General features: G+C 38.3%; 1 protein-coding gene across 5 annotated transcripts in view; it reads left to right on the plus strand.

Annotated features, from left to right (window-relative positions):
* Nucleotides 1–6,862: 6,862 nt before the first annotated feature.
* The window catches only part of JAKMIP3 (Janus kinase and microtubule interacting protein 3), a 79,964-nt gene continuing 61,866 nt past the window's right edge, over nt 6,863–24,960 (plus strand). For 4 of the 5 annotated variants that reach the window (XM_072424195.1, XM_072424197.1, XM_072424198.1 and 1 more), the window contains exon 1: nt 6,863–7,296. The gene's annotated coding sequence lies outside the window, so the exon portion shown is untranslated. The remainder of the gene's footprint in view (nt 7,297–24,960) is intronic. The other variant, XM_072424196.1, reaches the window with a different exon arrangement.

A 24,960-nucleotide genomic window follows, 5' to 3' on the forward strand; every position in this document is an offset into this window, starting at 1 on the left:
TGCCATACTTCCTAGTCTTCTAAACCAACAATAACAGCCACCTTATAATGCAAACACATAAAGAAAAAACACAACCACCTCCAGTAGCATAGTGACTATATAACAATTCCAGTGGGTCATAGGTTTATATTCACTTTTTTAATAATTGGTAGCATTGCCTTTAAATTGTTTTACTTGAGACAAAATTTTAGGTAGCCTTTTACAAACTTCTCATAGTATGTTACTGGAATTTTGTTTTCCAGAAAAAATTGGCATAACTTGAACAGATTCTTTGCCTCCACAAAGAATCTCAGAATTTTGTTCTGCCCACAAATTTTAGTTGGATTGATGTCAGTGCATTGTAGTTGCCACCCCAATACCTTAAACTTGTTGTCTCCAAAACTTTTGAAGGCATGTTTAAAAATCATTGTCCATTTGGACAACCCATTTGCAAATGAGCTTTAGTTTCCTTGCTGAGTTCTTGAGATGTTGCTGCAGTATATCAACATAATGTTCCTTAACCCGTGATGCAATCTATGTGAAGTGCACCAGTCTCTCTTGCAGCAAAGCACCCCTCTAACATGATGCACCCACCCCCATGCATGATGGTTGGGATGATGTCCTTTAGTTTGCAAGCCTCACCTCTTTATTTCCAAACATGGTTGATAACACTGGTAAGAAGCCATTTCTCCATAAAGATAGACCTTGTCCTCCTGTGCCCTTGCTAACTGCAGTCTGGCCTTTTTATGGTGGCTTTGAAGCAGAGGCTTCATCCTTGCTGAGCAGCTTTTTAAGTCATGTTGATATCAGGCTTATTTTACTGTGGGTATAGATACTTATCGACCTGTCCAAGGATCATGCTGTTCTGGCATTGATTAGGACTTGATTTGCATTTGATTGATTTGTTCTAACTGAATCCAGGTAGAAAAACATGTATTAAAGCTGTAAATCCTAAAAGAAAAAAATAAATCAATGATGTTTTGTAATAAAAGCAACCTTTTCTCAACCTTTTACACCAAAGGAGCCCTTAAAGTAATTTTCAGGTCTTGCCTCGATTACTTCTTTGGAGGACAGTGGGAATAATGCATCTTACATCAGTGGTCAGTAGAAAGAATGCCCAGTGGTGGTAAAAATATCAACATTACAAACAGATAAGAAAAGATCATTGTCATAAACATAATTATCACAAGGAAATAAACATACAGTACAAATTGACCCTTTTTCAGTTTCATAGCCAGAATATTTATACAGTCCTATGCATTGAATGTAAAATTATTTTCAGCAAAAGAATGATAAGCACAGAGACTTGGATCCAAGAGACTGGAAACAGGGCAGCTTGGAGCTGCGGCTCCCCTACGTGTTTCAGAGGTAAATAAAACTGTTCCTCCTTCACGAAAGATGTTCTTGATGGTCCATAGGCTCTTCAGTGGAATCTTAAAGGATAATGAACATTAATACAAATTGTGCTTATTGCGTTTGAACCTTTCCCCAGTCCTAAACCTACAAAACCTCCCCTTTTGCAGAAGCATACTTAACCAGATACAACAGAAGCAATTCCGATGACTGTTTACTTCCAGCGTCCCAAGTCTTCCATTTCTTGGCTGTGCCTAAGCATTGCAGCTCTAAAGACTTTCATTATAGTGAAAATATTGTATTTGGAGGAACTTAAAGGCACCTTTCCATCAAATCCCATCTATAAAAGTTTAATAAAATGCATTAATTTACACATAAATAGAGAGACATATTGCAAATTTCTTGGCTGTGCCTAAGCATTGCAGCTCTAAAGACTTTCATTATAGTGAAAATATTGTATTTGGAGGAATTTAAAGGCACCTTTCCATCAAATCCCATCTATAAAAGTTTAATAAAATGCATTAATTTACACATAAATAGAGAGACATATTGCAAATATACAAAGAAAATCTATCTAGGCTCAATTTTGACACGTTTCACAGAATCTGCTTCCTCACAAATTTTGAGATTGGCATTAGAGTTTCATTGATACATCTCAAAAAAAAACATTCAAAAGCACCAACTGCCATAAATTCTGCTACGGTTTGTTCTGCTACTGGAGAGAGACCATCAGCTCTGGTGTCTGCAGGTGACTGTGAACTTTTCTCTATTTATGCTGTAAAAAGATCAGTCAAGTTAAATTTCTTCAGCATCTCCAAATGAGTAAATAAACTGTATGTCTTCTGGGTCTGATTATACTTTGTATGCAAAGATGCTTCTATATTGTATCAAATGTATCTTGCGTAAGGCCATTGACCACAACACTGGGGAACTGTTTTGAACAAATTTTGTGTTGACTTAAATTTTTAAGCTTATTTACACTAAAATAGGTACGCTTATTCTGAAAGTGCAGTTAGTTTTCTTCTATCACGTCAGGTTTTTTCTCTACTGCTTATAATATTGTGATTACTGTAGCGTGGATTTGTATAGGCCATTCATTTACACGCAAGACAGTGTGGTCAGAGGTTGTCCGCTGCTCTACCTAATGAATGAGCAAACTTTATTTTTCTACTTACACACGTATTTCCTTTCTTTCGGGTTATGTCTGGCTCTGCTGCTTCTCGTTGTAAGTGCCTAAACAACCCTGATTCATTTTGTTATATCTGTGGCAGTTTCACCATTTCCAGTCAAAGGGCGAACATCAGCACATTTGTAGAGCAAGCCTATTTGGCATATTTCAAAGTTAAACTTGGTGATCAAGAGAAGTCTTGGGCCCCTCATAAGGTGTGAGAAAGTGTGTCGAGGGTTTACGGATGTGGAACACGTGATAAGATGCCATTTGGTATACCTATGGTTTGGCGAGAGCCAGGAGAACATTTCAGTGACTGTTACTTTTGTATAGTGAAAACAATATAACAAGTAAAAAAAAAAATGTAACATAGAGTATCCTAGTCTACCATCGGCTATACACCCAGTGGCTCATCCCAGTGCCGGTTTTCGTTACACTACCCTCACCTCAAGAACATGATTATGGCGATGAACTAGGTGACAACAATGAGGAAGAGCTTGAAATTGAAGAGGATTCCGTTTGTAAGGGATTTGATCCCCTCCCAAAAATTAGTAAAAAAAACAAGTGTAAGATCTAACTCAACAAAAAAGGCGTTCCCCAGTGTAATTGGTTATTTTTCATTTGGCCAGCTTGTAGTCAAATTTTGTTCACACAACAAACGAAGCTCATTAATACAAATAATGGAAATACAAAATATTATAGATGTTACCAGTGGACGAGGAGGTAAATCAGGGTCTTCTAATGGGGGCTAATGATGGACAAACTTACCCAAGTGTATTTTGCTACTGGCGTTCATCAAACCCATTAGGCACATCTTAAAATACAGTAATCTGCTGGACAAAGAAAAGAGAAGAAGAAATGATGCCTGTAGTGTCGGTTTGTCATAGCTTGTTAGGATGCCACTTTCTGCATATACAATCCCACTTGCTCACAAATGTACCTATATCAGGACAAGAAAAGAGACAGGCACCAAGGAGAAGAAAAATAACTTATTTGCCACCTATTTCCTGCTATATCTACAACAATACCAAGAAGTTGGTCACCACCCCTTGTATGAAATTCTCCCCAAATGCAGAACATAGAAAGTTTTACAAAGGATATCACAGCACAGTGTTGGGTTGCTAGTGGGCTGTTTAAGATGACAAAGGTGCAACAAGTATTTTTATATATATATGTTTTATTGCTTATGGTAAATGACTTTCCTACAACAGCCAGGATGTTTAGGGGGCTCCTAGACAGCTACACTTGATGCTCGCCTAGTTTATGAGCTCATCCTGGAATATGGTAAAGGAAAGCTTGTGAATAAGTATTAGCAAAAAGCATAATGTGCTAAAAAAACAAGACGCTTACAGCAAAATCTAGAAAAAGAACCAATGACTTTATTAAAAGCAATAAGCAGAATAAAACTTTGGTGCACAACAAGACAGGTCATCTAAAAGCAAACTGCAGAATTCGGGAAAGCTAAGATCAATCAGCATGAAAGAGAAGTTAAAGAGTCAAGGACAAAAGAAGAAATAAAAGATACTTAAGATGCATCTCTGACAGCATTCATTGCTATTCCTACAACCCTGAACTCCCTGACCCCATAGTGAAGAATAAAATAAGGAGTCAAAAATTACAAAGTAGCAATATAGGTTGTTTTTTTGTATGGGCTGATTCTGCATTCGTTTTCATAGACCTGATCTATTAAGTGTGGCCATGAAAGTTCTAAAGATGTTATTCAAACCCATTGGCTGTAAACCCAATAAGCACATCTTCAAATGGGTTTATCTGGAGTTCCGCTTTGGGTACAGTAATCAGCTGGAGAAAGAAAAGAGAAGTAGAAATGATGCCTGTAGTATTGTTTTGTAATAGCGTGTTAGGATGCCACTTTCTGCTCCCTGCACAGGTCAGAACATTGCATATACAATCCCACTTGCTCACAAAGGTACTTATATCAGGGCATCATGGAGAAATAAACTGACAGTAGTTCCAACCATTTCCTGCTTTATCTACAAAAATACCAAGAAGTTGGTCACCATCCCTAGGATGAAATCCAGGAGTACTTCAAGTTTTACAAAACATACCACGGCCGGCCAAGAGAAGACACCATAAGTGTTTGAACAACTTGTGAAGAAATTATGGTAAGACAATGGTTGACCATAAAATAAAGGACACCAGGATAAGAAGTCATGTAAACCATTTCACCACCAACAGACCGTGTTGGGCTCTGGACATTCTACTCCTGAGAAGACATTTTTTTCTCTGGACTATGATCCCCCTGTTACAGACTATACCAACTATCCCACCTACTAGTATCAGAATGCATTTTGTTCAGATTGATGTCTGATTTTTGTATTCTATCTAATTTGGTACACCGTCACAGTCTAAGGGTTCTGATTTGGCAATAGATAGAGGTGCTGGGAATAATTTTTTCCACTTCCATCAAGGTACAGAATACTTTTGCAATCAAAGCATGAAGTTTACTAGGTAAGTAAACTTAAGTACTTAATTCTGGTGTTGCAGAGAGAATAAGGTGATAGAAGCATGTATTTTGATGTGGATATGCCAACAACTTACTAAGCGGAGTTAATTATGGCAGCCTGCTATCTCTGGCACCACCTTGAAAATCAACAGATCGAACTCCATATGGAATAGAAAGAAACCTGAAATACATTTGTAATGCACATGTACATGTTCCTAAAGAAAAAGCAAAATGGGAACTTTGTGCTAGGGAAGGAATTTTTGTTTGCTATATAGTTTCAAAAGGATCACCAAACTCTACATCCAGATATCAATAGAGCAGGAGTGTCAAACTCAAATACATAGTGGGACAAAATTAAAAATTAGATAAAGTTGCAGGGCCAAGATGCTTACAAAATCCGCCTGTGCTAAACTTGAAGCCCCTGTAACTTATTATGTAACCTTATGAAATTAGTGCTATGCACCAAAAGGGTCCATTCTGAAGCAGCTATCAGACATGGATGCATCTTACCAGCCAAATTTTATCTCTTGCCTAGGTTCTGCAGACCAAAACCAGTGGAGAGGAATATGTTCTAAATTTTAGGTGTTGGTATTTTTATGTTATGATTCTTACTGCATGGGGACAATTAAAGTATAATTAAAGGTTTCTGTATGACAATCTATTAAAGTATCAGACCAAGGTACTATGTGATGCCAAAGCCTTATACAGCCTTTTTCTTATCTTTTCTGGCTGAGCCAAGTATTTCCTCATTTGTGTCCTACATGCCCCCTTCTCCCCACATTCCACATCTCAGACAGAGGCAGTGCTGTCAATTTAAAAAGCAGTGGGCAGGACCAGGTGTGTCCAGGCTCTGAGTGACAATCTCCAGGCTTATAAAATAGCAGTGACAATGGTAATACCCTTACCATTGAAACATTGATTCATTCAATGGTAGTTGAAACAAGTACAGCCTTCCTAAGAGTGGCACCAATGATATAAAGTCAGGAGCAGTGCAGCATTGTTGCCACACTATCACATGAAAGGGCATTAGGTTGCCTTCATTGGTAGAAATTTGCAGAGATGCAACAATGATCTACATCATATAGCAGTGCAGCATTGTTGCCACACCATCACAAAAAAAAGGCCGTTATGCAGCGTTTTTTTGGCAGGACATTGCAGAGTGGTAACAATGATCTAAGTTCTGGAGCAATGCAGCATTGTAGCCACACCATCACAAAAGAAACTACATTATGTGGTCTTCATTGGCAGGACATGCAGATAGACAACAATGACCTATGTTTTGGAACAATGCAGCATTGTTGCCACTCCATCACAAAAGAAACTACATTATGTGGCCTTCATTGGCAGGACATTGCGGATAGGCAACAATGATCTAAGTTCTGGAGCAATGCAGCATTGTTGCCACTCCATCACACAAGAAACACCATTATGTGGCTTTTATTGTCAGGACTTTGCAGAAGAAGAAAGTGTCATTTCAGATTCATTTAAAATAGGTGCCTCAGGACATTTTTTTTAATAGCTTAAAAAGCGGACCTTGCATTTTTGGTGCAAGGTCCGCTTTACCCTGGGGGTCTGCAGTAGTTTTATTGAAATCTCTAGCCACCTTTTCTCAGTACAGCGAACAGCACCAACAACCCAGCCTTGACTGAAAGCCTTGGCATTAGTGTAATTACATTTGCCTGGCACAGCAGGCATCTCAGTGAGCATTTGGCAGTGGCCGCCCTTGCTCTGGACATCTTTTCCTCCGGCTCTCTCCCTTCTGGCACCGATGAGGAAGCTGTGCAGTTTTATAAGTGTCGGTTTGATGACGTTCATGCACCGACATACTGGCTGCAGTGACACCGCAAAGGCTGATAGGAGCTTGACTGAATGCTGGGAATGAGCTCATTCTCCCAGGAGAAAGCAGAAGCCTCAGTGCATCTCTGGGTAACAGCATCCTGCCTGTGAAAGCCATCCCTAGCATCCTCTCTGATGCTCCACTTTGTGGGTGTGTATGTGGTGAGCAGCTATTTCCCATTTGCTACATGCAGATATTTTTTTTTCCTCCTCTGTCTTCTCTCTCCTCTAAGCTCACAGCCTGGCATTGCTCTGAATCCTGCCTCAGCATCCTTCTCCTGCCTGCACAGAATAAGGCTTTAACACCCACCCTGCAGAATGGATTGGTTCATCATGAGGATGTTTTTTTGCAGCTTAAATGATAAAATCATTTTAGATCCAATAGAAAGGACCTGCTTGTTGTAGAATAAATTGTGCATCCAATTGAGGATTGCTGTGATCTGCAGGTAAAAGACACATATAACAGAAAGCATCTCAGTGGACCTTTTACTATAAGGTCAGTGTTTTTTTTTTATTTCTATTTTTTTTTAATGTACATTCCTGCATAACGCCGACTTAAATTGCATTGGTTATTGATGTGAACCTTGAATGTACCGAACCTTCCTGTTGCAACATGTAGGCCTTTTAAAGTATATTAATACCGTACGGCTGCAGCTGTACCACCCTTCAGCTTGAATCTGATCCAGAATGGAAAAAATAATTCTAAATAATTTTTTGTAGCAAATTTGGATTTCTTTTTTTTTTTTTTTATTGGATTGCTAATTATTGTTTATTACATAAGGATGAGCATTTTTTTGCATTGGATATTTTGTGTAGTCCTTGATGCTCTGCATGCTAATGTTAGGTGTATGTGTGTTCATTCTTGCTGATGCTAAAATACTGTATACGAGTTTAATGCTGTCTAGGGGCTGGTTTAATGTACAGTACTTTGTCATAAATTGCTGGTGGGGCAGGACTCATTGTACAGGAATGCATTCACTGAGTGCATCCTTGATTGCCTGTGATAACTAATCTGTTTGCTAGCAGTAAAATTTTTCTTCTTCTGCAGAAACTGTAATCAGAGCTGGTGTAATAGATTTCTCTTTTACACACAGTCTATTAATGTCATTTTTTTCCTGTTTGTAATTCGTTTTAATATACCGTCAGGCTTAGCATTATTAAGTATATATAGAAAGGGCCTCTGAATGCAATGACGCAATGCAAAGTGCAAAGATGCAACAAAAAGTTCAGTAAACCAAAAGAAAATTTAATTATGTTAAAATTACAGCAGCACAAAACTGGTAATATAATTTAAACTAAGCATGATGTTTTTAGTCAGTTTCATTGATTATGAATAATTTGTTCTCAGGAACATGTTCATTAAATCAAAGCTTGAGACATTCAGAATTATCATTAATATTATTATTATTATTATTATTAAACAGGATTTATATAGCGCCAACATATTACGCAGCGCTGTACACTAAATAGGGATTGCAAATGACAGACTAATACAGAGAGTGATATAGGAGGAGAGGACCCTGCCCCAAAGAGCTTACAATCTAGTAGGTGGGGGAATTTCACTCACAATAGGATGGGAGATATGCAGTGGTGGGAAGTAGTGGTGGTTTCAAAAAACAGAAGATAATATTGGTTATCCTTTCTATCACGTATTACTGAATATTTTTTTCCGATATGCCTAATATGAATGGAATAGTCATATATTCCATTGTTGTAGGGAATGATCTTACAGATGTATGTCAATGCTTTACTTTGGGGTAGTTATATCTGGTTATTGAAACTTCTCTCAACAGAAGTATATCAGTTGGCTAATTCATTGAAAATGTAACACTTCCTATATGGATGACATCTTGGCCCTGATTTATTAAAGCTCTCCACAGCTGGAGAGGATACACCTTTAACATTGAAGCTGGGGGAACCAGCAAACCTGGAATGGATCTGGTCCAGGCTTCAAAACATTTGGCAACAAATAGCAAATGACTTTGAAGAAATACATTCCAGGTTTGCTTGATCACCCAGCTTCACTGATGAAAGTGTATCCTCTCCAGCCTTGGAGAACTTGTAGAACTAAGGTTCTTTATCTCAACAGCTATTACATTAACCAGTCATGGAAGAAATATATAGGCTCCCATTATAGACGTGTTCCAAGTTACTTGCAAAAGCGAGTTGTCCATTTTTTGTAAACGTGGGAGATCTGTCAATGACAAGCCCAGAGGGCATTGATAAAGTGTGGGAAAATCATCAAAAATGTGTACCTTAGCATATCTTTTTTATTGGCATTTATATTTACAACTCTAGTGACTATCTAGACAGAGGTTTGAACTAGAGTCACATGACTTGGACTCAAGTCTGACTTAATTTGCCTAATAAACCACTTGCGACTCGACTTGGGGGTTATGACTAGAGACTTGCAACTCGACTTGCTACTTGACTTCCGGCTTTCTCCCCTGATAGCCGTTGGGGGCCGGGAGGAAGGCAGTGAGACTTCTGTAATACCATCTTCCACCCCGCCTTCTTTGTATTCTAAGTCCAAGGCTTTCTCCTCTGACAGCTGAAGTAGGTGGGGAAGAAGGCCATGTTACAGAAGTCTCACTGCCTTCCTCCCTGTCCCCTTCAGCTGTGAGCAAAACAAGCCAATTTTAGTGGACTTAGAATGCAAGAAACGTAGAGAGGAAGGCAATGAAGCTTCTGTAACACTGCCTTCCTTCCCACATTCCTTGCATTCTAAGTCCACGGCTTTCTCCTCTGAAGCTGAAGGGGGTGGTGGGAAGGCGGTGTTACAGAAGCCTCACAAAGTACGACTTGCAAATGACTTGATAAATTAAGTGACTTGGGACTCGACTTGGAAGAATTCTTGGTGACTTGAGAATTGACTTGGTACTTGGTGTCAATGACTTGGGACTCGACTTGGACTTAAAGGGGGACGACTTAGTCTAACTTCTGCCTCCAGATAGCTCAAGATGCACAAATGACCTTTCCATGGTCTTCTGTCCTTCCTTGCAGTGCTCAATGAGCTGTTGAGTGAAGCATAAGGGACAAGGGCTTAGTCCCTTCCCACATCATCCAGCATTACCTATGTCATATACTTTGTCTTTAAAACTCTAAAGGTCTCTTACCTGAACCTCTTTATTTGCCATAACACTCCTCACAAGTATCAGAATTGAACGATTCAGGAATATCTTCCTGTCATCTAGTTTAGCCAGGTCATCATTTATGGTGGGAATCTGACACTAGTCCATTTTGATTTTATATATCACACACTATAACTGCCACTTGCTCAATAACTTTTGCAGCACCACTAGATTTAAAGTACATTAGACATCTCTGTCTTTGCAGTGGATCATGTCATCTTCAAATAACTAGTGATCATCAGTCAATGGTATTTTAATATAAATTGTATTACTAATGTTATAGAATAATGGTTGATAAAAGTCCTCGTAGTCTACTCATTAATCTTAATGAAGTATTTCAGTTCCAGGATATCTGGTGGAACATGGTTTCTCTACCAGATTCCCTCTGGAGAAGATAACTTCTTTTGTCACTCACATGGTGGGAACAGTTACAGATCTCAACTTCAGAATGAGATCTTTCTATCATAACAGCCCCCACAGAACTCAGCAAACAACAAATGGTCTCCTTATTGAAGGGAAGATTTCCTCCAATCGCAGAACAGGACTTCAGTAACGCATACAGCAGTAGGGCCAACAAGCATCTACAGACCGTCTAAAATTCTAAAAACCTTTATATAGTTAGGGACTTTTCTTTGATTTTCTGATGTAGCCACTTATTTAGTCAATGGTCAACAAACACCAAAATCAGAGAACATTCTTAGCCACCCCACTATGATTTTTAGAAGATGAACATTTTTGATAGGTCAGAGCTGGAAAGATTCTGAAAGTCAAAATCTAGAAGTTCTTAGCCATTGCATCCGGTGTTTTAAAAATTACCATACGAATACAACCCGCATCTGAATCCTGGAGTATCTTGTGAGGAATTAGCTACAAACGCAGCCCTTGAATAGTCCATACCTCAATTTAAATTTCAGGGCACTCTGCCCATTTTTTTTTGCTCCATAACAAGAACATAAAAATAATCAACCAGTGTTTTATCAGTGACATTACAGTCCATCAGAAAAATAACAGGTTTGACCTCCTGGCTCACTAGTCCAAAGTTGTTGGTCCAGCCTACCGAGATTTTGGTAGACCTTCTTGGTTCTCCAAGTTCCCATGCTTTGCACTGCATTCCTTCTTTGATACCGGCCTCACACAGCATTTCTGCCTCGGCCACCTGGCCTCAGGCTCCAACCCTGCCTAGTCATAAATACAACTCCCTTCTAATATCATCCTTGATGCCTTCTAGCTACCTCCAATTCCTGGCCTGGCAGAAGAATGGAGTGCCTGGCCCACCCATTCTTTACAAAACTCTCTGGGCATGGATCCCAATCAAAGCTTTGAATCTGCAGTGCCATACTTATTTACTGCCTTATCCAGGCCCTTTAATCCCATTCCCAGGAGAAATTGCACTTCTCATTATGCTACATTCTATACAGTCTCTTTGAGATTTACCAAATATGTGCAAAAGGGCAGACAGGTATATTTGTTGGTGTGATGATGATGATTACATACTGAGTGTAGGGCACCATTGGAACGGGAAATGTAACATAAAAACAATTATATTTAGTGATTCCTATCATTATATGTATTGATCACTTACAGTTATTAGAATACAACATTGCATCAATAGTGTTTAGAGATGGAAAAATAAGCATTCTGCTTATTTTGCTCAAAAAATAGAAAGAGGACAAAATATTCCCGCTCAGTAGATCAATTTTTACAGCAGCTTTGGTCTAAAAAAGCCTAATAATGTAAACAAACTATGAACCTACATGCAGAGGTTTGGTTATTTCTTTTTGGCTGTCCAACGCCAGTCCTTCAGTCCAGGATCTGGGCATCTTATTAGTATTTTCTAATGGACAGGAGTACCTTTAGTAAGGTTTCCAAAGACTCAGAAAATGACTCTGTAAATCCTGGCTTGTTTGCAGCCTCTAAGGACTAGAATTAGATAGTCTTGGTTTCCACCAATAGCCTAAGTATGTGGCTATGCTTTCCAAAATACTAAATAGAAATGGGCATCTGTCTGGAAGGAGTATGGGGTGAGGTCTATATACATTTTGTAAACCCAGGATTTATACATATTTTCAATGAAAACCAATAAAAAACTATGAAACCTGCATGACAGCTGAGAAACCCTTGTGTGAAAACATTTATAAATCGCCCTCCTTGGAGATCTATTGAAAACCACCTTCTGAAAATGCTAATTCCTGGCTTGTGATGGCTTTAGGAGACTTAAGCAGAACCAATATACAAATTACCTGACATTACTGGCTCCATGCCATGTTTAGGAGACTCATAATGTGCTGAAGCCAAAGGATCAACATACCAACAACTCAACCACCATTGTCAAAAAGAAGTCAATGTTGACAATCCATGTATACCGAAATGTATTCTTAAATGGTACATGTGCCCTGGTTCCTTAAAAGGTCTTAATGGTTTCTCTGTGGGGCTCCGGAAACACCATTATTTTATCAATGTTCAGACATTTCGTGCTTTAATAGTTCTCAGAGGCAGTTTGTTTTTTTCTTTTCATAAATAAAATATCAGAAATGGGGGTGATGAGACCTGTTGATACTATGGCCAATGAACTTTAATTTTGGTATCATCATACTTTTGTATAGAATAAAGAAATGTTAGAACTCATATTAGATCTGTATAAATATCTGACGCTTCAACAGAGAGATTTCCCTTACTTCTTAGCCTGCTAAAAACATTTTACCAGGCAAGAAGTGAAAAGAAGCAAATGGAAGGCTACAACCCCTGCCAAAATTCTACATCCCGTCTGTATTTTGTTGCAAACATTTCCTCTTTGGTGTACCTGTTGTTAGAAAGATATTTTAAATCTCCACAGGTAACCCCCTTAAACCCTGCAGGAGTTCTTACTTTATCCAAAAACTCAACTTTTATAAGCACTTCAAGGCCTAACAAGTTCTATCTTTCAGTTTGTGGTTTGCCTGTAATCATGGTGACGTTGGAAAGTTAGATTGTGGAAGAACTAGATGTATTAGATCAGTTTTCATTTGGTACATCAGAACATCAATGTCAGGGCCAGCATGGAATGGCTTTTGGGTCAAGGTCAATGTCATTAGTCTAACATTGGATTAAGATGCCTCCAAGATCATTCAAATTCATTTGACTTGCTGTAAGCACGTTTTACATTCCTGTAGACTTGTATTGGAATTCAGAACTTGCTTTTAGAGAATAAAAGCCCTATGACACAGATTAATCAATGGAGGAAATACATTTTTAAGCTTTATAAGTGTTAATAAAACCTATTGCATGTGGATAGCTTGCGAGCTATTTGTAGGTATACATGGAGCTTGATGCTCTTTGGAAAGGGTGCAGCCATCTGCATTTGTAAATTTAATTACCACATGGCCAGGTGAGCAGGTTCTTTATGGGAATACATTAGAAGTACAGTGCAAAACCCATTTAAATTGAACTTAGAGTGCAATGATTAATAGACTGGGTTTCATTAGCTTGGTATGCTGTATGTAATAGGTTTGTATAGTGGGACATTAAGCAGAACTTGACAAATATAGAACAGATATAGATATAAAATATAATTCAGTTCAGTATTTCTTTACAATTAAAAATGTACCTTTTGTTTTTAAATACAGCTACAGTTTTGATATCTGTGTCTTGTCCAAATGGTATCACTCAGACTGGGAAAGAAATGGTGCTAGACCCAAATCAGGGTCTGTTGTATGCACATAGGCTGGTAGGGAATATACATACAAGTAGTGCTTTGCTGCTACTTGATTTTGGAATCGGGCTGTGGTCAAGATTACTGGACGTTTAGTTAAAGTCTTCATAAAGTCTATGTCCAGCCTAAATAAGTTTTGTGTAGGGAAGAGTTAAGTTTTGTATCAGGTTATTTTTTGCTGCTTGCACCAGAGATTTCTCTTCACCTCCTGTCCAAAATATGCAAAAAGAATGAGGAGAAATATCTTTAAAACAAACAAATTTTTATTCACAGGGAGTTGTCCCAGGAACAGATGTCTACATTGGAGGATTTTTCTCCCAAAAAATATATATTTTTTGTATTTACAAAAACACTTCAATGTAAACTTTGTTAAATGTCATCATTTAGAAACTACACCTGTCACCATTTATACTTGCAAGATTTTAAGTGCTCTTGAAAAGGTCTTTATTGCCCAATAGCAACCAAAGCAGAATTTTCATTTCTCTAAAGTCAGTTTTAGAAATGTGGTGTGCCTGTAATACAGGGGCAGGCAAACTCCGGTCTTTAGGCCAGATATGACCTAGCCAGTAGTCTGTTCCGGCCTAATGCCCCCCTGGTCGATCCGGCCTAATCCCGGCTGGCAGAGGTCAGCAACCCGCTGCTCCGGAGCTGCATGCAGCCTCCTTGTTATGCCTTCCATCCCTATTTACCAGGGCCAGTGTTAACACTTCCGCCGCTGGGGTAAGGCAACATTCCCTCTCCTCTGTATGCATTGCAGGGTAGAGGGATTTCCCTTCAGGGGCGTTCCTGGTGGGGGGCAGGGCAACCAGCACGGGACTTGAGAGAGAGTCTGGCCTAGTGTGCCTTCTTGACCTCCTAAAATGGCCTAGTAGACAACAGAGTTTGCTGACCCCTGCTGTAATAGAACAAAGTATATCCTGCAGTATGTGCCCATGTTTCTGTAAAACAGACTTTCTTGCATGTGATAAATTTTTCTTTTATCCACTGCGGGAAAAATGTAATAAATGTATCATATTACTCTGCTGGAAAGTGTGTTACAGACTAAGAAATACTTGAGGGGCATCTTCTTAATGATTGTGCACTCCGCGGGGCACTACAGGTTAATTAACCTGTGGTGCCCCGGGGATCGTAGTGGAACTGCAGAGTTCATCTGCAGTTCATTTCCCACAGTCACATGACCGTGGGAACTTTGCAGTCACAGCTGTGACTGCAGGCAATCTCCGGGCACCAGAGGCTGAATGGGGACAAGTCTCCCCATTCATCACATCTAGTGCCCTGTGTTCTTGGATAGAGAAACTCTATCTAAGAACACATACAACTAGTAAAGTAGTTTATAGTCCCTAAAAATAACCCAAATTCTCCCACCATTGACCTCAATAGTGTTTGAATTCGGCATTCGATCACCCGAACAATATCTCACTATTCGATCGAGTAGCTGTCGAGTCGAATAGTGAGATATTCGACCAACACTAGGGATAAAGATACATTTATAGGGACATCTCCTATTATGTAAGCTGTTCAGGGCAGGGTCCTTCCCTTTGCAACCCCTATGTAATGTACAGAGCTGCATAATATGTTGGTGCTATATACATACTGTTTACTAATATTAATTATAAAAATTTTGTTTTGTATTGTTTTTAAACATAAACTAAACACTAAATGTGTATCTGCATATAATACTTCCATGTAGCTGTCATAGTAAAACAATAGCAGTTTAGATACAAATCTAACATAATTACTCAACTCCAACAGCCTTGCTTTGTAGACCTTCTGGCTGAAACCACAGGGATGTTTCTGGGAAAGTTGTAATGTCAACAGACAATCAGTGGCTTTAAAAAAAAAACTTTTTGTTTTTGTATTTTGCCCCAAGCATGTAAAAATTTAGTTATTGGTGACTAATCCCTGATTTTACCGTGAGTATGTTCCAAGCATCAACCACCACCAATATTATTCATGGAGTTTAGTTTTGAACTTTCCCATCATGTCTCCATGTTCTTCATCCTAGTTTAATGTTAAAAGGTTTAAGTCATTTATCTTTATCCCTTTTTCCTTAAGACTGCACATATAACGTTTCTACAGTCTCTCCAGAAATGTTTTACCCATTAGTCTTTTAACCATTTTTGGTCCAGATTAATTTTGTCCTATTATTATCTTTATGTAAGTGTATCTCCAGAACTGAATACAGTATTCTAAATGAGGTCTTACTAGAGATCTATAAAGGACCTTTCTTCCTGCTGGTGATTCCTCTAGTGATACAACCTGCAATTCTATCTATATAGGGGAATCAGGACCCCATTCCTCCTACTGGTGACTTCCCTAATGATGCAGCTCATATTTCTATATATATAGTAGAATCAAGGGGAGTATGGACCTCTTTCTTCCTGCGAATGATCCCTCCAGTGCTGCACCCGAGTATTATATCTATATAGAAGGATTATGACCTCCTTCCTCCTTCTTGTGATCCCTCTAGGGATGCACCCCAGAATTATATCTTTTTAGAGGTATCAGGACCTTATTCTTCCTGCTGGTGATCTCCAAAGTACTGCAGCTTATAGTTATATCTATATTGAGTTATCAGGACCCCCTTTTTTCCTGCTGGTGATCCCCCAATTGATGCACCCCAGAAAATATCTTTATAGAGGGATCAGCACCACCTTCCTCCAGCTTGTGATCCCTCTAGTGATGCACCCCAGAATTTTATCTTCACAGAGTTATTAGGACCTCCTTCCTCCTATTGGTGATCCCCTGAGTGATGCACCCCAGAAAATATCTTTATAGAGTGATCAGGACCTCATTTTTCCTGCTGGGGATCTCCCAATTGTTGCACCCCAGAATATATCTTTATAGAGGGATCAGGACTGCCTTCCTCCCGCTGGTGATGCCTCTAGTGATGCACCTCAGAAGATATCTTTATAAAGTGATCAGGACCTCCTTTCTTCTGTTGATGATCCCCCAATTGATACACCTCAGAATTATATTTTTTAGAGGGATCGGGACCTCCATCTTCCCACTGGTGATCCTTCTAGTGGTGCGCCCCAGAATTATATCTTTATAGAGCGATCAGGACCTTCTTCCTCCTGTTGATGATCTCCCAAGTGATGCACCCCAAAAGTATATCTTTATAGAGGGATCAGGACCTTCTTCCTCCTGCTGGTAATCCCTCTAGTGAAGCACCCCAGAATATATCTATATAGGAGAATCAAAGCCTCATTCCTCCTGTTGGTGATTCTTCTAATGATACATCCAAGCATGTTTTGGCTGTCCACACTGCCTGACCACATTGCTTGCTCATTTTTCAAAAATTTTAAATATACACCTTATAGTTCTGGGCAACACTGTACCCCGGAAATGCAGTGGGCAAAAAAAAGGCACCCCAAAAAGATTTAAAACATAATGGAGGCTTGTAATTCAAAAAGAGATAATGCCCATGGACACCAAATAGTCTCACCGAAGACAACAGAAGATTTTTTTGCCATGTAAGATATTCTAAAAATACTGAAAAGAATTGTTAAATGAATTACCTGATATATGAATAGTTCAAAAACAAAAGGCCTAAGTAGAGATGTCACAGAATATGAGAAAGCCGTCTGGACCTCTGACATAAGCTGTTCATCAGTACAAGAGGAGCATTGTAATGGTCATTACTGGCTTCACTGTACATGAATTTGTTTGTTTGTAGAATTACATTTCATGTATGGTCTCTGCCTATGTTCTATGGGACATTTTTAGTAATGTAATGTTTTCAGAGTTCCTGAGAATATGTAAAAGAGATCAAACTAATGCAAGAAAAAAATTAGTTTGAGTGCTAGTTCTTCAAATCTTTGTTATTATATATAAATATATATTATATTATTTATATAAATATATATTATATTTTATATATATATATATATATATATATATAAATATATATCTCATATTATAAGTCTACGTACAGGCCAACACACAGAAACCAATTCTTTCCCTGTGTAGCCGATACAAGTAATAAAGCCTAACTCCGGGTTCAGCTTTGCTACAGGATTGCCAACTGGTATATTTTTGGTCTAATTATGAACTCCCAAAGCCCACAAACTAGACTTTAATTTCATTTACAGATATTGTATCTACGAATTAGCATCTCATATCTCAGTGCATTCACTGTTAAATCAGATTACACATTCAGAAATGGTCAGAGTACGCAAAGACTTCAACAGGCCTCTTGGGTTATGGAAAAATATACTGTATATATTTCAACTGTTTTTTAGCTATTTGAGTGGAATTTTGCTGTAAGCTGGACAGGCTGGAACTAATTTTAGGTGTTCAAAATAAACTAATGTTTACCTGTGAGTTTTTGGTGGTGGATCAGGTCACCACTGGTGGTGGATCACGTTGCTTGTTAGTGATGGTATTATGAGGTGGAACTTTGCATTGCTTTTATTTATTTATTAATTAAAGTAATGTTCACCATAAAATATCAGACTAATAATCTGAAAATAATAATCAATAATAATATTAATAAAAGCCTATGTGGCTGACTTATTAAAGCTCTCCAAGACTGGAGTTTATAGACTGTTATGGGGGAAACTGGGAATCCAATTAACCTGGAATAGATCTGATCTGACCCAAAAGGTTTGTCAGGAAATAACATTTTTTTTAAGAAATCATTTTCTAGTATGCTGGATCACCCAGGTTCTCCAATGAAAGTCTATCTGCCCCAATCTTAGAGAGCTTTAATAAATCAGGTCCAAGGTGTCCATAGCTGGAGGACCACAAAAGTTTTGTTCACCTGCCTTGGTAATACCAATGAACAATTCTCAAATTACTGTTATCATGAGAAGGTGTTTACTGGAACCTAAAATGTGTAAAAGGCAAAAAACTAGTCAGCAGTCTTTTCTGTGGGCCCCCTTTTCCCCAATACTGACTCCCTGTGCCTTGTTTCCTCCTTGTTAGAGTCAAAGCTTTCCTTAGGGCAGATATGTTCCTCTAATGGCTCTTGTTCTAGTGACTTATAAAATAATAATGGGGCATCAGCAGGAGAGGCAGAGGAAGCACAGATCCAGATAATAAATGGAAATGTTATGCATTAAGGGTCATGCTGGGTTGTATTTCAATATTCTAATGTTCATAAAGCTTCTTTAGCTGGTAATGTTATTTTATTTCTAGTATCTAAGGGTAAAATTGTCTTTTCTTTTTTCAAAAAGGAGTTTCTCTATACTTGTTTACTTCAATATACTGTCATTAGGTTGTATTTTGTTTAAGGTTTCTTTTTGTCTCTATATGTTTTTTATTTTTTTGTTGTCCTTTCATTATATTATTATATTTCAATATTTTGCTGGTTATGTTTAAACTTTAGAAAATGTTATCAAACTTTAGGTGTAAAAATAAATGGAAATGAAGCAGGGTGATGCTTCTGCAGTAGACCCTCAGGTACGGCTTTCTCTTTAGCAGGGAAAACAATGCTCTGTACAGCTAACATATTGTTATTTTTAGAGGCATACAAGGAATTATATATAAGAGGAATTTCAGACCAAGTGTAGATTTTTTAGGATACTGCTATATACTTTACAGTATAGTAAATCTTCACTTATTTAATTCCGATCCACTTTAATGCATTTTTACACTACTTTATAATTTGGTCATAGGTTGTGTTTACCTGTAATTTTACTGCTGTGGAATCTATGCTATGCAGAGAAATAGCAGATAATCAGAACACTGGGGGCATATATGTGAACACTGGCAGAGCAGAGTTTAATTATTTAGTGATTTCTAACAAAAAGCTATAGGCAGTCACTAAAAAAAGAAAATTACAAGTCTTTTAAATCAGATTTCCAGGATAATTGGCAGGCTTATTCTTTATGATACAGGGGCTAAGTGGTTCTAGGAATACTGCAGAAAGATTAATTCCAAAGATTTATTTCTGTATTGCTATACTATACTATACAATACATTACTATATTACTTATTACAAATTTCACATTAAGTAATGATTGTGATTACATAGTTTGTGATAATTGTGATTTTTTTTTGCTTGAAGATATTTAGTTACATATAATCCACATTTTTTTTTTTTACTTTTTTACTTCCATCTAAACCCTGGATGTAAAATTTTCACTTTGCAGTAGGTGACTTTTTAAGATTCAAGGGTTAATTGCACTTTCTTCCTAGAGAATGATTAATAAGATGATATACTTACCTACTACTTTACTGATAATTTAATGATAAATTTTAATTCCTAACTCCCCCAGGACCTAGCACTTTCCTCCTTCTCTCTCTATTCTGGAACATAGGTGGGTCTTTGGTATCCTCCCATACAATGGAGGAATGCTTGTCATGCAATGTATGGCATACTGTCAGAAAATCCAGGCACCAAAAAAAAGAGGGCTTGAGTGAACAGAGGAAGTCCACAAGAGTGAGAAATATGGCAAGCATTTTGCCATACTTATCATCCCTTAGACAACACGATCAGTTAAATCCTTCATTGAAGAGGTGGACCTACGGCAAGGATAAATGGCCTACTGTCCTGTGATTTCTGGCTGGCTAGTCTTAATATCACGCTACAAAGATCAGAAGTCATAGCCCCAAAGATCACACGTTGATTGGGGGAAGAGTGCCTGACAGTATTTTCCAAATTGGAAGGTAAACTGTAAACCTACAGAATTTTGCTACTTTATCACCTCTACACCCTTGAGTCTCTTCCTTTTCACTCCGAAGTGGTGGTATTTTTTAGAGGATACCAAGGTTTTGTAGTTCCTACCCCTGATAGCTGCTAATGTCCTAAAATGTTCTATCTTATCTATTTATTATAACAATTATTTTGGCACCATGAAATGAAGAACCAGCATGCTGTCTGCTTTAAGTAAGCTGCCAAAATACCAAATTCTTACAAATAGATGATAATCATTTCCTTTTGTTGCGTCTAGAAATATACTGAGGCAGAACGGCTTCTTCTGTTGTTTGATTCATTAGCAGATTCTGTGCAGAACAAAAATGTTGCTTTACCAATCCAGCTATCAAGTGAAAATTGATCAGATAGTAAAATAACAGTTTAGATTCCACCAAACAAAGACGTCTCTCAATAAATGACATCTAATTATCCTTTCTTTATTGTACTGGAAATGGAACAGCTGGCATCCCATTCAGTTTGTGTTTGAGACCAATATATTTTAATAACTTTGTTTATTAGCCTGAAAGCATCATTAGCACAAGACGTCCTGAGTCTGACTTCAGATATGGTGGCATCAGAAGATTGAAATTTTTCCGCCATATTGCCAAGATGCTACACAACGTGAGGTACCCCAGGGTGCAGGGAGTGGTTAGATGATGGTGGTTTTTGCAATATATATTCGTGACTATATTGTAAATATTATTTTAGAGCCCATTTACACATTGGGATCCTATTCTTATTAATTTCTTATAGCACCCCACTTACACCTTATTAGCCTTTCAAAAGCTGGGCTTGCAGTACACTTCGGCATTGGGTGCCTATTCAAAGAAAAAAATGGCATACAGGAATGCACCAAATACTATTAAATGGGATAATTTATAACCAATAAAATAGGATAAGAATTTATCTGGTTTATCTATTGAGCAGAGCGTTAGACAAATAATTATCCTTATTTATCTAAGTATCTGAAGGAAAAGTTTGCATTGTCTGTAGCAGCCATTCTCAATCAGGATCTTATAAATCCCTTGGATTCCTCCAGAGATTGCAAGTTGTCATTTCACCTTTGTTATAATGATCTCCATCCGATCGCATCAGCATAATTCCAAGTATAAGGCCACTTGCCGGAGCCAGCAGCAAGGCACAAGTTATGTTTTTAGCATGTAAGGATGACCACCAAAGGAAGGGAGAATCTTCCCCTAATGGTTCAATTTAGCCAGAGTTCTCTGAGACCGGAGAATTATTTTAATGGCTTTTCTTCGGTAAAAGTTTGAGAAGGTTTAGTCTATAGCCATGTTTCTTAACCACTAGAGTATAGAGCTGAAGGCTCTACCCTTTGTCTAGAACAGTGTTTCTCAACTAAGGTTCCCTGGAACCCTAGCATTCCTCAGAGGTTTCTGGGGGTTCCTTGTGCAATGAGCAATTTGTGTCACTCAGGTCAGGTAATTGACACCAGTGGTCTTCTTGGCTATCTGTAAGGGTGGCATTCTTCCCAATGGCAATTTTTCCTACTGACCATGATGATAATGTGCTGTGAGCTGTGGGTATAGTAATTATAGCAGGGGTTCCCCGAAGACCTGAAAGTTATTTTAAGGGTTTCTCCATGTTTTAAAGGTAGAGAAAGACTGCTCTAATCTCTCATTTTCTAATATTACCCTGATTAGATGAATAAAAGGATGTGGTCATATGGATAGACAAAATTGTTCCATCTTTAGATTTTCTTATTAAGTGTGATAACTTGATACATGACATCATTGCCTTTGTAGATCTAATGCCCTCAGTGTAGATTCTAAAATGCGTACTAGCTGCACGGAGTCTCTATGTTTTATCCATGTTTATCTGGGTTCCACTTTGTGCCCCAATTTCTTTCTACAAACAAGCATGTGGCAATATTATCGACAAGATTATACTGCAAGATGTTCTGGGGAGGTACCAAAGTCAAGCTCATTTATGGTAATTATAAATAATTCTGTGTGCCATGTCCAGAATTAGTTGTTCCCTATTAAATATATTAGCTGGGGTGTTGTGAAAAAAATATAAAGGGCGGTTGAAATGATTAAGCAGTACGGTACATTGTCTCTCTCTCTCTCTTTATCACTGCACAGTATGAAATCCACTGTGTGCTCTTTATCTAGATTATGCCTAGGATAATAAATTGTCCTTGGAAATCCCTGCTCCAAACAGGATAACTGTCTGGCAAAACATGAAATGTAGGCTCATTTAGCAGCAGAAATAAATTGACATCTGCTGTGATTATATAACTGCAGCTTTAGCCGACATACATATCATTCCTTTTACAAACTCTTCCTTTTGCCTTTGAAATTATTTTAATGGTTCGGTCAAAGCAGCCCCCTTTACTAGGACCCAATGCCATGTTATTTTGGTTGGGCTTGGTTAGAAAATTTTTTTTTTCCTTTCTTCTGGGCCAACTTTAGGGTTAAAAATAAAAAAATAAAAACTGAAATATTTAAACTTAGCATATTGATGATCTTTGGATTCCATATTTGTATAATACACACTAGTGTAAATGGATACAGTTGTCTATTAATAACAGCATGCCATGTAATAAACTTTTGTTTTATTTTGGTAATATTTCTTGTACTTTATGCGTCAATACTAAAAATCTTTTTAAAGGTCAGTCCACCCAAGGCTGGGATTTTTGTTTCTGGTAGAGAATGAAAACGTAAAGTCAACTGACAGATTTTTGCATAGAGTTCCTGAGCTTGCTGAGGTCATTATGAGGAGTTACTACTTTTCTCTTTGAGTTTCTTGTTATTTTATGTTATGTGGAATCCATGTAACAGAAGAAGCTGGCGCACACAAAAGTTGGCAGAAACACCAACAACTCCCAAGAAGACTGGAAGAAAGCCATGATTACACATCTAAGAGGTGTAAGATGTATAGGAAGTATCTAAGATGTGTAGGAAGTCAGGAACTGAATTAGCCCACCAGCTTTCATTCATGACAAAAATATAATATTGGAAGGGGATTGACTGGTCAGTGCTTTAAATCAGTGGTCCCCAAGCTTTCCATGACTATGGACCACTAAACTTACGGACTCCCGATGCGTGGAGAGCTGTGTGTCACTCAAAGGGGAAGAAAATTCCCCCGGAGTGACGTCATGATGCCAGAACCCAGGCTCAGACCTGTGATGGGAGAATGGGCAGGTTCTGGTATCAGAACCAGAGACACAACCCGTCCACCACTCTGAGCCTGAGATACATACTGGGGTTTTGGTCCACAGCTCTGGCCGGTGCGCCCCCCCAAGCAGGGTTCGCGGACCACAGGTTGGGGACCCCTGCTTTAGGTGGTCAATTCACCCAAAATGACATTTATGCATACAACCTTTCCATTTACATTATATATATATATTACTTGTTTTTTAACAAGTAATATCATCACTGGGTCTCCGCTTCTCTATATAATGCAGACAGACAGAGTGGGATCATCTAAGTCAACCTTTGGCAGGGGGCAGCTACACCAGGATAGCACAATTGTTTAGAGCTGTGCACCTGTCTGTCATTTCACAATAAAGAATACATTTAGCAAGTTGGCACCTGGTTTGGAGGATCCATGCTAGTATGGACCTCACAAACTGAAATAATTATTTTGTATCTATTGCAGTCCTTACCGATGTCATTTAAAAAGATGGGGCCAAAGATGCTACCTTGCCTAGGGTCCCATTCTGCTTTTATTCATCTTTGCAGACAGGTTATGACTGGTTGGAGGGGCATTGATGAGTGGACCTTAGTCTGTAGACCACTGTAAGTAAAATCCCCATGGGGTCTTGGATCTCCATGATGAAAATAAGTGAAATCCAATGAATTCAAGGAGGTGGGGCAAGGACAGTAAGGCTGTTAAAATATCTAGATAATGTTAGATGTCCTTCAGCTAGGAAATAGGGTGGGCTGTACCTGACTTGCTGCAGCTTCCAATACTTAATATGATAAGCTCACAATTTGCATTGAAAGCAGGGTAAGCAACCGTACAACAGTAGAGTAGTCTGTATAACTGTGCAAAACTGGTGGTAAGTCTGGAGTTTCACCTTAAGTACACAGCACTTTGCATCATGGCCATGTAACTTTGTAGTTATGAATAAATTACCATTCCACATTCTCTCGTGGGTTGTCACTTGACACATGATATTACTCTTTATAAAGCCAGGATTGTTGATGTTTCTGTCCCTTCAAACAGCAAACATCGTTAACACGTATAAATTACATTGATTTGTTTAAAAAGGTCAGCGAAGCAGCAGGGAGAGGAAATCATACTGTAGTTATGAATAATTTATGCCAGTTAGTATGACCTGTTTAAAATGGAAGAAAGACAAGAAAACAAGCTACTATACCCTTGCCATGATTTGCCTTGATTGCATTTAATCTGCCATGAGCTGTGTCAATTAAATTGTGACATTCTATATGGATTTATTATCAGCTGATTGAGTAAAGTTCTGATCAAGAAAGTGTACGGTGAAATTCCATTTTTTTTTAAATTGCCATTGTCGACCCCTAGCTAAAAAAATGCTAGTTATCCAGCTGTTTTGTTGTATTTTAGGTTGATGACCTATAAAAAGTATACTGAAAAAATGTATTATTATTGTTAAAGTATTGAAACCAGAGGATTAATCTGATAGCCAATTAGCCCATGCTTTTTAGAAGGGGGGAAGCCAGCAGTGGCATCCTCCAATTCTCTTTCAGGCAG

The sequence above is a fragment of the Pyxicephalus adspersus genome, chromosome 10 (assembly GCF_032062135.1).
Source record: "Pyxicephalus adspersus chromosome 10, UCB_Pads_2.0, whole genome shotgun sequence".
Taxonomy (NCBI): Eukaryota; Metazoa; Chordata; class Amphibia; order Anura; family Pyxicephalidae; genus Pyxicephalus; species Pyxicephalus adspersus.